The sequence below is a fragment of the Salmo salar genome, chromosome ssa17, assembly GCF_905237065.1.
Source record: "Salmo salar chromosome ssa17, Ssal_v3.1, whole genome shotgun sequence".
Lineage (NCBI taxonomy): Eukaryota > Metazoa > Chordata > Actinopteri > Salmoniformes > Salmonidae > Salmo > Salmo salar.
This window is the reverse complement of record NC_059458.1, coordinates 86690997-86707234: the sequence shown is the minus strand read 5'-3', so window position 1 is coordinate 86707234 and position 16238 is coordinate 86690997. Positions and strand designations below refer to the sequence as shown.

The 16238-nt window shown below is 46.8% G+C and overlaps 1 pseudogene; it reads left to right on the top strand.

Moving 5' to 3' along the window:
- Positions 1 to 16238, top strand: part of LOC106592467 (LARGE xylosyl- and glucuronyltransferase 1-like) — a 182305-nt pseudogene that overhangs the window by 134315 nt on the left and 31752 nt on the right.

Genomic DNA, 16238 nt, shown 5'->3' with positions numbered 1-16238 from the left:
TCCCAGCTCCATGTCTAGTTCCCTGTATCCCTCCCAGCTCCATGTCTAGTTCCCTGTATCCCTCCCAGTCCAGCTCCATGTCTAGTTCCCTGTATCCCTCCCAGTCCAGCTCCATGTCTAGTTTCCTGTATCCCTCCCAGTCCAGCTCCATGTCTAGTTCCCTGTATCCCTCCCAGTCCAGCTCCATGTCTAGTTCCCTGTATCCCTCCCAGCTCCATGTCTAGTTCCCTGTATCCCTCCCAGCTCCATGTCTAGTTCCCTGTATCCCTCCCAGTCCAGCTCCATGTCTAGTTCCCTGTATCCCTCCCAGTCCATCTCCATGTCTAGTTCCCTGTATCCCTCCCAGTCCAGCTCCATGTCTAGTTCCCTGTATCCCTCCCAGTCCAGCTCCATGTCTAGTTCCCTGTATCCCTCCCAGTCCAGCTCCATGTCTAGTTCCCTGTATTCCTCCCAGTCCAGCTCCATGTCTAGTTCCCTGTATCCCTCCCAGTCCAGCTCCATGTCTAGTTCCCTGTATTCCTCCCAGTCCATCTCCATGTCTAGTTCCCTGTATCCCTCCCAGTCCAGCTCCATGTCTAGTTCCCTGTATCCCTCCCAGCTCCATGTCTAGTTCCCTGTATCCCTCCCAGTCCAGCTCCATGTCTAGTTCCCTGTATCCCTCCCAGCTCCATGTCTAGTTCCCTGTATTCCTCCCAGTCCAGCTCCATGTCTAGTTCCCTGTATCCCTCCCAGTCCAGCTCCATGTCTAGTTCCCTGTATCCCTCCCAGTCCAGCTCCATGTCTAGTTCCCTGTATCCCTCCCAGTCCAGCTCCATGTCTAGTTCCCTGTATCCCTCCCAGCCCAGCTCCATGTCTAGTTCCCTGTATCCCTCCCAGTCCAGCTCCATGTCTAGTTCCCTGTATCCCTCCCAGTCCAGCTCCATGTCTAGTTCCCTGTATCCCTCCCAGTCCAGCTCCATGTCTAGTTCCCTGTATCCCTCCCAGTCCAGCTCCATGTCTAGCTCCCTGACACACCTGTGACAGATTGCCTTCTGATCTCTGACTAGGACCACAGAGGGCTGTATGACTACGTGCCTGAGAGAAAATCCTCTTTTTTTTATAAGGACCCCCACAGAGAGCTGTGATTGGTTGAACCTTTGATAGATGATATATTCTGATGTGTCTGTGTTTGCTTAGTGCCTATGCTGTCTACCCAGGGTGTGTGTGTGTGTGATTACTAGATTTTTTTACTGAACAAAAAAAGAAATGCAACATGGTAAAGAGTTGGTCCCATGTTTCATGAGCTGATATAAAATAATCCCAGAAATGTTCCTTAAAGCACAAAAAGCTTATTTCTCTCACATTTTGTGAGCATTTTCTCCTTTGCCAAGATAATCCATCCACCTGACAGGTGTGGCATATCAAGAAGCTGATCAAACAGCATGATTATTACACAGGTGCACCTTGTGCTGGGTGGGACAATAAAAGGCCACTCCTAAAATGTGCAGTTTTATCACAACAACACAATGCCACAGATGTTTCAAGTTTTGAGGGAGCGTGAAATTGCTCATGTTGACTGTAGGAATGTCCACCACCTCTGTTGCCAGATAATTTTATGTTCATTTCTCTACCATAAGCCGCCTCCAACGTCATTTTTTTTTTATTTCTATTTTTTATTGAACCTTTATTTAACTAGGCAAGATAGTTAAGAACAGATTCTTATTTACAATGACGGCCTACCCCAGGTTAAACCCGGACGACGCTGGGCCAATTGTGCGCCGCCGTATGGCACTACCAATCACGGCCGGATGTGATACAGCCTACGTCCAACAGGCCTCACAACCACAGACCACGTGTAACCACGCCAGCACAGGGCCTCCACCTCCGGCTTCTTCACCTGCGGGACGGTCTGAGGAGTATTTATGTCTGTAATAAAGCCCTTTTGTGGGGAATAATGCATTCTGATTCTCTGGGTGAAGAAGACGGATGTTTAGGTCCTAGGCTGACTGCCCCCAAAGCTCAGTGGTAACTGCTGATCTCTAGTCAGTTGTTACAGTCCTCCTTTATCTAAACCCCCAAAGCTCAGTGGTAACTGCTGATCTCTAGTCAGTTGTTACAGTCCTCCTTTATCTAAACCCCCAAAGCTCAGTGGTAACTGCTGATCTCTAGTCAGTTGTTACAGTCCTCCTTTATCTAAACCCCCAAAGCTCAGTGGTAACTGCTGATCTCTAGTCAGTTGTTACAGTCCTTCTTTATCTAAACCCCCAAAGCTCAGTGGTGACTGCTGATCTCTAGTCAGTTGTTACAGTCCTTCTTTATCTAAACCCCCAAAGCTCAGTGGTGACTGCTGATCTCTAGTCAGCACTCTCTCTCTCGCTGTCTCTCTCTCTCTCTCTCTCTCTCTCTCTCTCTCTCTCTCTGTCTCTCTCTCTCTCTCTCTCCCCCCACCATGTTTCAGAGTCTGAACAGTGCTGATTCATAGCCCATTAATGTGATTATTAGGATAATGAAGTCATCGGGGGTTGGCTGGAGCTAAGGCCCTCCAGGAGGTCTGGTGTCTCTGCTGCTCAGTCCCTCACACACACACACACACACACACACACACACACACACACACACACACACACACACACACACACACACACACACACACTTCACAGTAGCAGAATACACAGGAGATCTGGTCAGGTCGAGACAGCAGGGATTCTCACAGCCTTATTAAAGTCCCAAAGCAATAAAGCCTTGGGCAGATTCCAGCATTACGCGGAGAGTTGAATGTGACATAACGGTAACCTCTGGGACTGTTGTGTTGCTGTTGAGTAAGATAGACGTAAGGGTTTAATAATTGCCATGGCATCAGCCTACAGTGAATACATTCGACAATAGGAATGGAAAACTGTACATGTACTCATGTGAACTAATCAGCCTACGCTCATACCTTGAGGGTGATACCTAACTGAAGCCAAGGCTTCGTCCCAAATGACATCCTAGTTCCCTGTGTTGTTCACTACTTTTGACCAGGGCCCATTGAGAAGACAGAAGGATCAGATGTGATATTAACTATGAGAAGACAGAAGGATCAGATGTGATATTAACTATGAGAAGACAGAAGGATCAGATGTGGTATTAACTATGAGAAGACAGAATGATCAGACGTGGTATTAACTATGAGAAGACAGAAGGATCAGATGTGGTATTAACTATGAGAAGACAGAAGGATCAGATACAGTATTAACTATGAGAAGACAGAAGGATCAGATGTGGTATTAACTATGAGAAGACAGAATGATCAGACGTGGTATTAACTATGAGAAGACAGAATGATCAGACGTGGTATTAACTATGAGAAGACAGAATGATCAGACGTGGTATTAACTATGAGAAGACAGAAGGATCAGATGTGATATTAACTATGAGAAGACAGAATGATCAGATGTGGTATTAACTATGAGAAGACAGAAGGATCAGATGTGGTATTAACTATGAGAAGACAGAATGATCAGACGTGGTATTAACTATGAGAAGACAGAAGGATCAGACGTGGTATTAACTATGAGAAGACAGAATGATCAGATGTGGTATTAACTATGAGAAGACAGAAGGATCAGACGTGGTATTAACTATGAGAAGACAGAAGGATCAGATGTGGTATTAACTATGAGAAGACAGAATGATCAGACGTGGTATTAACTATGAGAAGACAGAAGGATCAGATGTGGTATTAACTATGAGAAGACAGAAGGATCAGATGTGGTATTAACTATGAGAAGACAGAAGGAACAGATACGGTATTAACTATGAGAAGACAGAATGATCAGATGTGGTATTAACTATGAGAAGACAGAAGGATCAGATGTGGTATTAACTATGAGAAGACAGAAGGATCAGATGTGGTATTAACTATGAGAAGACAGAAGGATCAGACGTGGTATTAACTATGAGAAGACAGAAGGAACAGATACGGTATTAACTATGAGAAGTCAGAAGGATCAGATGTGGTATTAACTATGAGACGACAGAATGATCAGATGTGGTATTAACTATGAGAAGACAGAAGGATCAGACGTGGTATTAACTATGAGAAGACAGAAGGATCAGACGTGGTATTAACTATGAGAAGACAGAAGGATCAGACGTGGTATTAACTATGAGAAGACAGAAGGATCAGACGTGGTATTAACTATGAGAAGACAGAAGGATCAGACGTGGTATTAACTATGAGAAGACAGAATGATCAGACGTGGTATTAACTATGAGAAGACAGAAGGATCAGATGTGGTATTAACTATGAGAAGACAGAATGATCAGACGTGGTATTAACTATGAGAAGACAGAAGGATCAGATGTGGTATTAACTATGAGAAGACAGAAGGATCAGACGTGGTATTAACTGTGAGAAGACAGAAGGATCAGATGTGGTATTAACTGTGAGAAGACAGAAGGATCAGATGTGGTATTAACTATGAGAAGACAGAAGGATCAGATGTGGTATTAACTATGAGAAGACAGAAGGATCAGATGTGGTATTAACTATGAGAAGACAGAAGGATCAGATGTGGTATTAACTATGAGAAGACAGAATGATCAGACGTGGTATTAACTATGAGAAGACAGAAGGAACAGATACGGTATTAACTATGAGAAGACAGAAGGATCAGATGTGGTATTAACTGTGAGAAGACAGAAGGATCAGATGTGGTATTAACTATGAGAAGACAGAAGGATCAGATGTGGTATTAACTATGAGAAGACAGAAGGATCAGATGTGGTATTAACTATGAGAAGACAGAATGATCAGACGTGGTATTAACTATGAGAAGACAGAAGGAACAGAAACGGTATTAACTATGAGACTACAGAATGATCAGATGTGGTATTAACTATGAGAAGACAGAATGATCAGACGTGGTATTAACTATGAGAAGACAGAATGATCAGATGTGGTATTAACTATGAGACGACAGAAGGATCAGATGTGGTATTAACTATGAGACGACAGAAGGATCAGACGTGGTATTAACTATGAGAAGACAGAAGGATCAGATGTGGTATTAACTATGAGAAGACAGAAGGATCAGATACGGTATTAACTATGAGAAGACAGAAGGATCTATCTGCTGTATCTCTCCAGACCCAGTGGTAACAGAGTTGGTGTTTGATCCACATGTTTCTCTCATCTCTTTGCTAATTGAGTCAGTTTGTATTGAAACTTCCTCCTCAGTGTCCAAACACACAGGTTATATCCCAGTGTGTAGGACACACAGCTGGAGCTGAGGTACTGAGCATCACGACCGTTAGTCTCACTGTTGTTGTCACCCCTGGAGAGTTATCTTATTAAAAAGGCTGACACTATTAAACAACTATTCTTATCGTCCTCTTCTCTCTCCCCTCTTCTCCCCTGCTCTCCCCTCCCCTCCTCTCTTCTCTTCTCTCTCCTTTCCTCTCTCCTCTCTCTCCCCTCCTCTCTCTCTCCCCTCCTCTTCGCTCTCTCCCTCCCCTTCTCTTCTCTCTCTCTCCCCTGCTCTCCTCTCCCCTCCTCTTCTCTCTCTCTCCCCGTTCCTCTCTCCTCTCCCCTGCACTCCTCTCTCTCTCCCCCTCCTCTCTCTCTCTCTCTCTCCCCTCCTCTTCTCTCTCTCTCCCCCTCCTATTCTCTCTCTCTCTCCCCCTCCTCTCTCTCCCCTCCTCTTCTCTCTCTCCCCCTCCTCTCTCTCTCTCCTCTCTCCCCCTCCTCTTCTCTCTCTCTCCCCCTCATCTCTCTCCCCCCCTCTCCTCTCTCTCTCCCTCCTCTCTCTCCCCTCCTCTCTCTCCCCTCCTCTTCTCTCTCTCTCCCCCTTCCTCTCTCCTCTCCCTGCTCTCCTCTCTCTCCCTCCTCTTCTCTCTCTCCCCCTCCTCTCTCCTCCCCCCTCTCTCTCTCTCTCTCCCCTCCCTCTCTCTCCCCTCCTCTTCTCTCTCTCCCCCTTCCTCTCTCCTCTCCCCTGCTCTCCTCTCTCCCCTTCCCTCTCTCCTCTCCCCCTTCCTCTCTCCTCTCCCCTGCTCTCCTCTCTCCCCTTCCTCTCTCCTCTCTCCTCTCCCCCTCCCTCTCCCCTCCTCTCTCCCTTCCTCTCTCCCCTCCTCTCTCCCTTCCTCTCTCCCCTCCTCTCCTCTCCCCTCCCCTCCTCTCTCCCCTCTCTCCCTTGCTCTCCCTCTCTCCCCTTCCTCTCTCCTCTCCCCTGCTCTCCTCTCTCCCCCTTCCTCTCTCCTCTCCCCTTCCTCTCTCCCCTCCCTGCTCTCCTCTCTCTCCCCTCCTCTCTCTCTCTCTCCCCCTCCTCCTCTCTCTCTCTATCCCCTCCTCTTCTCTCTCCCCTTCCTCTCTCCCCTCCCTGCTCTCCTCTCCCCCTTCCTCTCTCTCTCTCCCCTTCCTCTCTCCCCCTTCCTCTCTCCTCCCCTCCTCTCTCCCCCTCCCCTCTTCTCCCCCCCTCCCCTCCTCTCCTTCCTCTCTCCCCTCCCCTGCTCTCCTCTCTCTCCCCTCCTCTTCTCTCTCTCCCCCTTCCTCTCTCCTCTCCCCTGCTCTCCTCCCTCCCCTCCTCTCCCTTCCTCTCTCCCCTCCCCTGCTCTCCTCTCTCTCCCCTCCTCTCTCTCTCCCTCCTCTTCTCTCTCTCCCCCTTCTTCTCTCCTCTCCCGCTCTCCTCCCTCCCCCTCCTCTCCTTCCTCTCTCCCCTCCCCTGCTCTCCTCCTCCCCTCCCTCTCTCTCTCCCCTCCTCTTCTCTCTCTCCCGTCCTCTCTCCCCTCCCCTCCCCCTCCTCTCTCCCCCTCCCCTCCCCTCCTCTCTCCCCTCCCTCTCCCCTCTCCCCCTCCCCTCCCCTCCTCTCTCCCCTCCTCTCTCCCTCCCCCCCCTCTCCCTCCTCCCCCCTCCTCTCCCCTCCTCTCTCCCCCTCCCCTCCCTCCTCTATCCCCCTCCCTCCCCTCTCCTCTCTCCCCTCTCCCCTCTCCCCTGCTCTCCTCCGTCTCCAGCTCCACTCTGTCAGGCTGGATGAAGTGATCCATGTGTATTAACTATGAGAAGACAGAAGGATCCCGAATGTGGTATTAATAGAGAAGACAGAAGTCCATGTGGTATTAACTTGAGAAGACAGAAGGATCAGAGTGTTATTAACTATGAGACGACAGAAGGATCAGACGTGGTATTAACTATGAGAAGACAGAAGGATCCAGATGTGGTATTAACTATGAGAAGACAGAAGGATCAGATGTGGTATTAACTATGAGAAGACAGAAGGATCAGATGTGGTATTAACTATGAGAAGACAGAAGGATCAGATGTGATATTAACTATGAGAAGACAGAAGGATCAGAGTGGTATTAACTATGAGACGACAGAATGATCAGACGTGGTATTAACTATGAGAAGACAGAAGGATCAGATGTGGTATTAACTATGAGAAGACAGAATGATCAGACGTGGTATTAACTATGAGAAGACAGAAGGATCAGATGTGGTATTAACTATGAGAAGACAGAAGGATCAGATGTGGTATTAACTATGAGAAGACAGAAGGATCAGATGTGGTATTAACTATGAGAAGACAGAAGGATCAGACGTGGTATTAACTATGAGAAGACAGAAGGATCAGATGTGGTATTAACTATGAGAAGACAGAAGGATCAGTGTGGTATTAACTGTGAGAAGACAGAAGGATCAGATGTGGTATTAACTATGAGAAGACAGAAGGATCAGATGTGGTATTAACTATGAGAAGACAGAATGATCAGATGTGGTATTAACTGTGAGAAGACAGAAGGATCAGATGGTATTAACTATGAGAAGACAGAAGGATCAGATGTGGTATTAACTATGAGAAGACAGAAGGATCAGATGTGGTATTAACTATGAGAAGACAGAAGGATCAGATGTGGTATTAACTATGAGAAGACAGAAGGATCAGATGTGGTATTAACTATGAGAAGACAGAAGGATCAGATGTGGTATTAACTATGAGAAGACAGAAGGATCAGATGTGGTATTAACTATGAGAAGACAGAAGGATCAGATGTGGTATTAACTATGAGAAGACAGAAGGATCAGATGTGGTATTAACTGTGAGAAGACAGAAGGATCAGATGTGGTATTAACTATGAGAAGACAGAAGGATCAGATACGGTATTAACTATGAGAAGACAGAAGGATCAGATGTGGTATTAACTATGAGAAGACAGAAGGATCAGATGTGGTATTAACTATGAGAAGACAGAAGGATCGAGGTGTGGTATTAACTATGAGAAGACAGAAGGATCAGATGTGGTATTAACTATGAGAAGACAGAAGGATCAGATGTGGTATTAACTATGAGAAGACAGAAGGATCAGATGTGGTATTAACTATGAGAAGACAGAAGGATCAGATGTGGTATTAACTATGAGAAGACAGAAGGATCAGATGTGGTATTAACTATGAGAAGACAGAATGATCAGACGTGGTATTAACTATGAGAAGACAGAATGATCAGACGTGGTATTAACTATGAGAAGACAGAAGGATCAGATGTGGTATTAACTATGAGAAGACAGAAGGATCAGATGTGGTATTAACTATGAGAAGACAGAAGGATCAGATGCGGTATTAACTATGAGAAGACAGAAGGATCAGATGTGGTATTAACTATGAGAAGACAGAAGGATCAGATGTGGTATTAACTATGAGAAGACAGAAGGATCAGATGTGGTATTAACTATGAGAAGACAGAATGATCAGACGTGGTATTAACTATGAGAAGACAGAAGGATCAGACGTGGTATTAACTATGAGAAGACAGAAGGATCAGATGTGGTATTAACTATGAGAAGACAGAAGGATCAGATGTGATATTAACTATGAGAAGACAGAAGGATCAGACGTGGTATTAACTAGAGAAGACAGAATGATCAGACGTGGTATTAACTATGAGAAGACAGAAGGATCAGACGTGGTATTAACTAGAGAAGACAGAAGGATCAGACGTGGTATTAACTATGAGAAGACAGAAGGATCAGACGTGGTATTAACTATGAGAAGACAGAAGGATCAGACGTGGTATTAACTATGAGAAGACAGAAGGATCAGATGTGGTATTAACTATGAGAAGACAGAAGGATCAGATGTGGTATTAACTATGAGAAGACAGAAGGATCAGATGTGGTATTAACTATGAGAAGACAGAATGATCAGACGTGGTATTAACTATGAGAAGACAGAAGGATCAGATGTGGTATTAACTATGAGAAGACAGAAGGATCAGACGTGGTATTAACTATGAGAAGACAGAAGGATCAGATGTGGTATTAACTATGAGAAGACAGAAGGATCAGATGTGGTATTAACTATGAGAAGACAGAATGATCAGACGTGGTATTAACTATGAGAAGACAGAAGGATCAGATGTGGTATTAACTATGAGAAGACAGAAGGATCAGATGTGGTATTAACTGTGAGAAGACAGAAGGATCAGATGTGGTATTAACTATGAGAAGACAGAAGGATCAGATGTGGTATTAACTATGAGGAAGACAGAAGGATCAGATGTGGTATTAACTATGAGAAGACAGAAGGATCAGACGTGGTATTAACTATGAGAAGACAGAAGGATCAGATGTGGTATTAACTATGAGAAGACAGAAGGATCAGACGTGGTATTAACTATGAGAAGACAGAATGATCAGATGTGGTATTAACTATGAGAAGACAGAAGGATCAGATGTGGTATTAACTATGAGAAGACAGAAGGATCAGATGTGGTATTAACTATGAGGAAGACAGAAGGATCAGACGTGGTATTAACTATGAGAAGACAGAAGGATCAGATACGGTATTAACTATGAGAAGACAGAAGGATCAGACGTGGTATTAACTATGAGAAGACAGAAGGATCAGACGTGGTATTAACTATGAGAAGACAGAAGGATCTATCTGCTGTATCTCTCCAGACCCAGTGGTAACAGAGTTGGTGTTTGATCCACATGTTTCTCTCATCTCTTTGCTAATTGAGTCAGTTTGTATTGAAACTTCCTCCTCAGTGTCCAAACACACAGGTTATATCCCAGTGTGTAGGACACGCAGCTGGAGCTGAGGTACTGAGCATCACGACCGTTAGTCTCACTGTTGTTGTCACCCCTGGAGAGTTATCTTATTAAAAAGGCTGACACTATTAAACAACCATTCTTATCGTCCTCTTCACTCTCCCCTCTTCTCCCCTGCTCTCTCTCCCCTCCCTCCTCTCTTCTCTCTCTCTCCTTTCCTCTCTCCTCTCTCTCCCCTCCTCTCTCTCTCCCCTCCTCTTCGCTCTCTCCCTCCCCTTCTCTTCTCTCTCTCTCCCCTGCTCTCCTCTCCCCTCCTCTTCTCTCTCTCTCCCCGTTCCTCTCTCCTCTCCCCTGCACTCCTCTCTCTCTCCCCCTCCTCTCTCTCTCTCTCTCTCCCTCCTCTTCTCTCTCTCTCCCCCTCCTATTCTCTCTCTCTCTCCCCCTCCTCTCTCTCCCCTCCTCTTCTCTCTCTCCCCCTCCCTCTCTCTCTCCTCTCTCCCCCTCCTCTTCTCTCTCTCTCCCCCCTCATCTCTCTCCCCTCCTCTCCTCTCTCTCCCCTCCTCTCTCTCTCCCTCCTCTCTCTCCCCTCCTCTCTCTCTCTCTCCCCCCTCCTCTCTCCTCTCCCTGCTCTCCTCTCTCTCCCCTCCTCTTCTCTCTCTCCCCCTCCTCTCTCTCTCTCCCCTCCTCTCTCCCCTCCTCTCTCTCTCCCCCTTCCTCTCTCCTCTCCCCTGCTCTCCTCTCTCCCCCTTCCTCTCTCCTCTCCCCTTCCTCTCTCCTCTCCCTGCTGCTTCCTCTCTCCCCCTCCTCTCTCCTCCTCTCTCCCCCTCCTCTCCCCTCCTCTCTCCCTTCCTCTCTCCCCTCCTCTCTCCCTTCCTCTCTCCCCTCCTCTCCTCTCCCTCCCCTCCTCTCTCCCCTCTCTCCCTTGCTCTCCTCTCTCCCCCTTCCTCTCTCCTCTCCCCTGCTCTCCTCTCTCCCCCTTCCTCTCTCCTCTCCCCTTCCTCTCTCCCCTCCCCTGCTCTCCTCTCTCTCCCCTCCTCTCTCTCTCTCTCTCCCCTCCACTCTCTCTCTCTCTCTCCCCTCCTCTTCTCTCTCCCCCTTCCTCTCTCCCCTCCCCTGCTCTCCTCTCCCCTTCCTCTCTCCTCTCCCCCTTCCTCTCTCTCCCTTCCTCTCTCCCCCCTCCCTCCCTCCCTCCTCTCTCCCCCTCCCCCCTCTTCTCTCCTCCCTCCCCCTCCTCTCCCTTCCTCTCTCCCCTCCCCTGCTCTCCTCTCTCCCCCTCCTCTCTCTCTCTCCCCTCCTCTTCTCTCTCTCCCCCTTCCTCTCTCCTCTCCCCTGCTCTCCTCCCTCCCCCTCCTCTCCCTTCCTCTCTCCCCTCCCCTGCTCTACTCTCTCTCCCCTCCTCTCTCTCTCTCCCCTCCTCTTCTCTCTCTCTCCCGTCCTCTCTCCCCTCCCTCCCCTCCTCTCTCCCCTCCCCTCCCCTCCTCTCTCCCCTCCTCTCCCCTCCTCCCCTCCCCTCCTCTCTCCCCTCCTCTCCCCTCCTCTCCCCCTCCCTCCCTCCCTCCTCCTCTCTCCCTCCCCTGCTCTCCTCCGTCTCCAGCTCCAGAAGACTCTGTCAGAGCTGGATGAAGATGATCCATGTTATGAGTTCCGGCGGGAGCGTTTCACGGTTCACAGGACTCACCTCTATTTCCTTCACTACGAATATGAACCCAGCACTGACCACACGGACGTTACACTGGTGGCACAGCTCTCCATGGACAGGTAGGAAGACAGACCTTACACACAGCTCTACATGGACAGGTAGGAAGACAGACCTTACACACAGCTCTCCATGGACAGGTAGGAAGACAGACCTTACACACAGCTCTCCATGGACAGGTAGGAAGACAGACCTTACACACAGCTCTCCATGGACAGGTAGGAAGACAGACCTTACACACAGCTCTCCATGGACAGGTAGGAAGACAGACCTTACACACAGCTCTCCATGGACAGGTAGGAAGACAGACCTTACGCACAGCTCTCCATGGACAGGTAGGAAGACAGACCTTACGCACAGCTCTCCATGGACAGGTAGGAAGACAGACCTTACGCACAGCTCTCCATGGACAGGTAGGAAGACAGACCTTACGCACAGCTCTACATGGACAGGTAGGAAGACAGACCTTACACACAGCTCTCCATGGACAGGTAGGAAGACAGACCTTACACACAGCTCTCCATGGACAGGTAGGAAGACAGACCTTACACACAGCTCTCCATGGACAGGTAGGAAGACAGACCTTACACACAGCTCTCCATGGACAGGTAGGAAGACAGACCTTACACACAGCTCTCCATGGACAGGTAGGAAGACAGACCTTACACACAGCTCTCCCATGGACAGGTAGGAAGACAGACCTTACACACAGCTCTCCATGGACAGGTAGGAAGACAGACCTTACACACAGCTCTCCATGGACAGGTAGGAAGACAGACCTTACACACAGCCTCCATGGACAGGTAGGAAGACACACTTACACACAGCTCTCCACGGACAGGTAGGAAGACAGACCACACACAGTCTCATGGACAGGTAGGAAGACAGACCACACACAGCTCTCCATGGACAGGTAGGAAGACAGACCTTACACACAGCTCTCCATGGACAGGTAGGAAGACAGACCTTACACACATCTCTCCATGGACAGGTAGGAAGACAGACCTTACCCACATCGCTCCATGGACAGGTAGGAAGACAGACCTTACACACATCTCTCCATGGACAGGTAGGAAGACAGACCCTTACACACAGCTCTCCATGGACAGGTAGGAAGACAGACCTAACACACAGCTCTCCATGGACAGGTAGGAAGACAGACCTTACACACAGCTCTCCATGGACAGGTAGGAAGACAGACCTAACACACAGCTCTCCATGGACAGGTAGGAAGACAGACCTTACACACAGCTCTCCATGGACAGGTAGGAAGACAGACCTTACACACAGCTCTCCATGGACAGGTAGGAAGACACACCTTACACACAGCTCTCCATGGACAGGTAGGAAGACAGACCTTACACACAGCTCTACATGGACAGGTAGGAAGACAGACCTTACACACAGCTCTCCATGGACAGGTAGGAAGACAGACCTTACACACAGCTCTCCATGGACAGGTAGGAAGACAGACCTTCACACACAGCTCTCCATGGACAGGTAGGAAGACAGACCTTACACACAGCTCTACATGGACAGGTAGGAAGACAGACCTTACACACAGCTCTCCATGGACAGGTAGGAAGACAGACCTTACACACAGCTCTCCATGGACAGGTAGGAAGACAGACCTTACACACAGCTCTCCATGGACAGGTAGGAAGACAGACCTACACACAGCTCTCCATGGACAGGTAGGAAAGACAGACCTTACACACAGCTCTCCATGGACAGGTAGGAAGACAGACCTTACACACATCTCTCCATGGACAGGTAGAAAGACAGACCTTACACACAGCTCTCCATGGACAGGTAGGAAGACAGACCTTACACACAGCTCTCCATGGACAGGTAGGAAGACAGACCTTACACACAGCTCTCCATGGACAGGTAGTAAGACACACCTTACACACAGCTCTCCATGGACAGGTAGGAAGACAGACCTTACACACAGCTCTCCATGGACAGGTAGGAAGACAGACCTTACACACATCTCTCCATGGACAGGTAGGAAGACAGACCTTACACACATCTCTCCATGGACAGGTAGGAAGACAGACCTTACACACAGCTCTCCATAGACAGGTAGGAGACAGACCTTACACACAGTTATTATCGCAGCCCTAAAAACCGACTGTTTTTCAGCAAACTCCCCAATGTCCTCTGATAACAATTATCCCCGTGTGAATCGCCATCCCTGTGTTTTGAGAGATACTACAGAGTTTAACCAGGTGCTGCACCCTGTTTGGGTAAGAAACATGTGAACAAAATGTATGCTTTAAAAAAAATTATGCTTTAAACCCCACCACAACCCCCCCAATGGGTTGTTGTATGAACTATGAAACAGCATGTACTAAATTAGTTTGCTATGGATTTGGGGGGTTTTATTAAGGAAAGATGATTGTACACTCCTTTCCAAACACAACATGTGTCAACAACAACAAAAGTGTATAATAATAATAATAAGCTTTATAATCTTCAGGGTTTTTTTTTTAAATGAGGAAATATAGTTTCCTTTCCAAACACAACAGTGTTTTCCTGCATCTCAAATGGCAACCTATTCCCTACAGAGCCCTCTGGGTCCTGGTCTAAAGTAGTGCACTATATAGGGAATAGGGTCCCATTTTGGGATACAAGCTGTGAGACATTGGAGCCTGCAGAGAAACATGCTGAGATACCTATCAGAATATCCTGATGAAACCAAGCTTCTTAGGGGAATTGAACCGCCTTACTGTTGCCGGGGAGATTTAGTTAGTTAATAAAGAGCATTACATTATTGAGGATGTTAACCCCCCTACTGTTGCTGGGCAGATTTAATAGAGGGGATTACATTATTGAGGATGTTAACCCCCCTACTGTTGCTGGGCAGATTTAATAAAGATCATTACATTATTGAGGATGTTAACCCCCCTACTGTTGCCGGGCAGATTTAATAAAGAGCATTACATTATAGAGGATGTTAATCCCCCTACTGTTGCCAGGCAGATTTAGTTAGTTAATAAAGAGCATTACATTATAGAGGATGTTAACCCCCTACTGTTGCCAGGCAGATTTAATAAAGATCATTACATTATAGAGGATGTTAACCCCCCTACTGTTGCCGGGCAGATTTGATTAATAAAGAGCATTACATTATAGAGGATGTTAACCCCCCTACTGTTGCTGGGCAGATTTAATAAAGAGCATTACATTATAGAGGATGTTAACCCCCCTACTGTTGCCGGGCAGATTTAATAAAGATCATTACATTATAGAGGATGTTAACCCCCCTACTGTTGCCGGGCAGATTTAGTTAGTTAATAAAGAGCATTACATTATAGAGGATGTTAACCCCCCTACTGTTGCCGGGCAGATTTAGTTAGTTAATAAAGAGCATTACATTATAGAGGATGTTAACCCCCCTGCTGTTGCCGGGCAGATAGTTAGTTAATAAAGAGCATTACATTATAGAGGATGTTAACCCCCCTACTGTTGCCGGGCAGATTTAGTTAGTTAATAAAGAGCATTACATTATAGAGGATGTTAATCCCCCTACTGTTGCCGGGCAGATTTAGTTAGTTAATAAAGAGCATTACATTATAGAGGATGTTAATCCCCCTGCTGTTGCCAGGCAGATTTAGTTAGTTAATAAAGAGCATTACATTATAGAGGATGTTAACCCCCTACTGTTGCCAGGCAGATAGTTAATAAAGATCATTACATTATGGAGGATGTTAACCCCCCTACTGTTGCCGAGCAGATTTAATAAAGAGCATTACATTATAGAGGATGTTACCCCCCTACTGTTGCCGGGCAGATTTAGTTAGTTAATAAAGAGCATTACATTATAGAGGATGTTAACCCCCTTCTGTTGCCAGGCAGATTTAGTTAGTTAATAAAGAGCATTACATTATAGAGGATGTTAATCCCCCTGCTGTTGCCAGGCAGATTTAGTTAGTTAATAAAGAGCATTACATTATAGAGGATGTTAATCCCCCTGCTGTTGCCAGGCAGATTTAGTTAGTTAATAAAGAGCATTACATTATAGAGGATGTTAACCCCCTACTGTTGCCAGGCAGATTTTAATAAAGAGCATTACATTATAGAGGATGTTAACCCCCTACTGTTGCCGAGCAGATGTTAATAAAGAGCATTACATTATAGAGGATGTTACCCCCTACTGTTGCCGGGCAGATTAGTTAATAAAGAGCATTACATTATAGAGGATGTTAACCCCCCTTCTGTTGCCGGGCAGATAGTAGTTAATAAAGAGCATTACATTATAGAGGATGTTAATCCCCCTTCTGTTGCCAGGCAGATTTAGTTAGTTAATAAAGAGCATTACATTATAGAGGATGTTAATCCCCCTGCTGTTGCCAGGCAGATTTAGTTAGTTAATAAAGAGCATTACATTATAGAGGATGTTAATCCCCCCTACTGTTGCCGGGCAGATTTAGTTAGTTAATAAAGAGCATTACATTATAGAGGATGTTACCCCCCTACTGTTGCCGGGCAGATTTAATAAAGATCATTACATTATAGAGGATGTTAACCC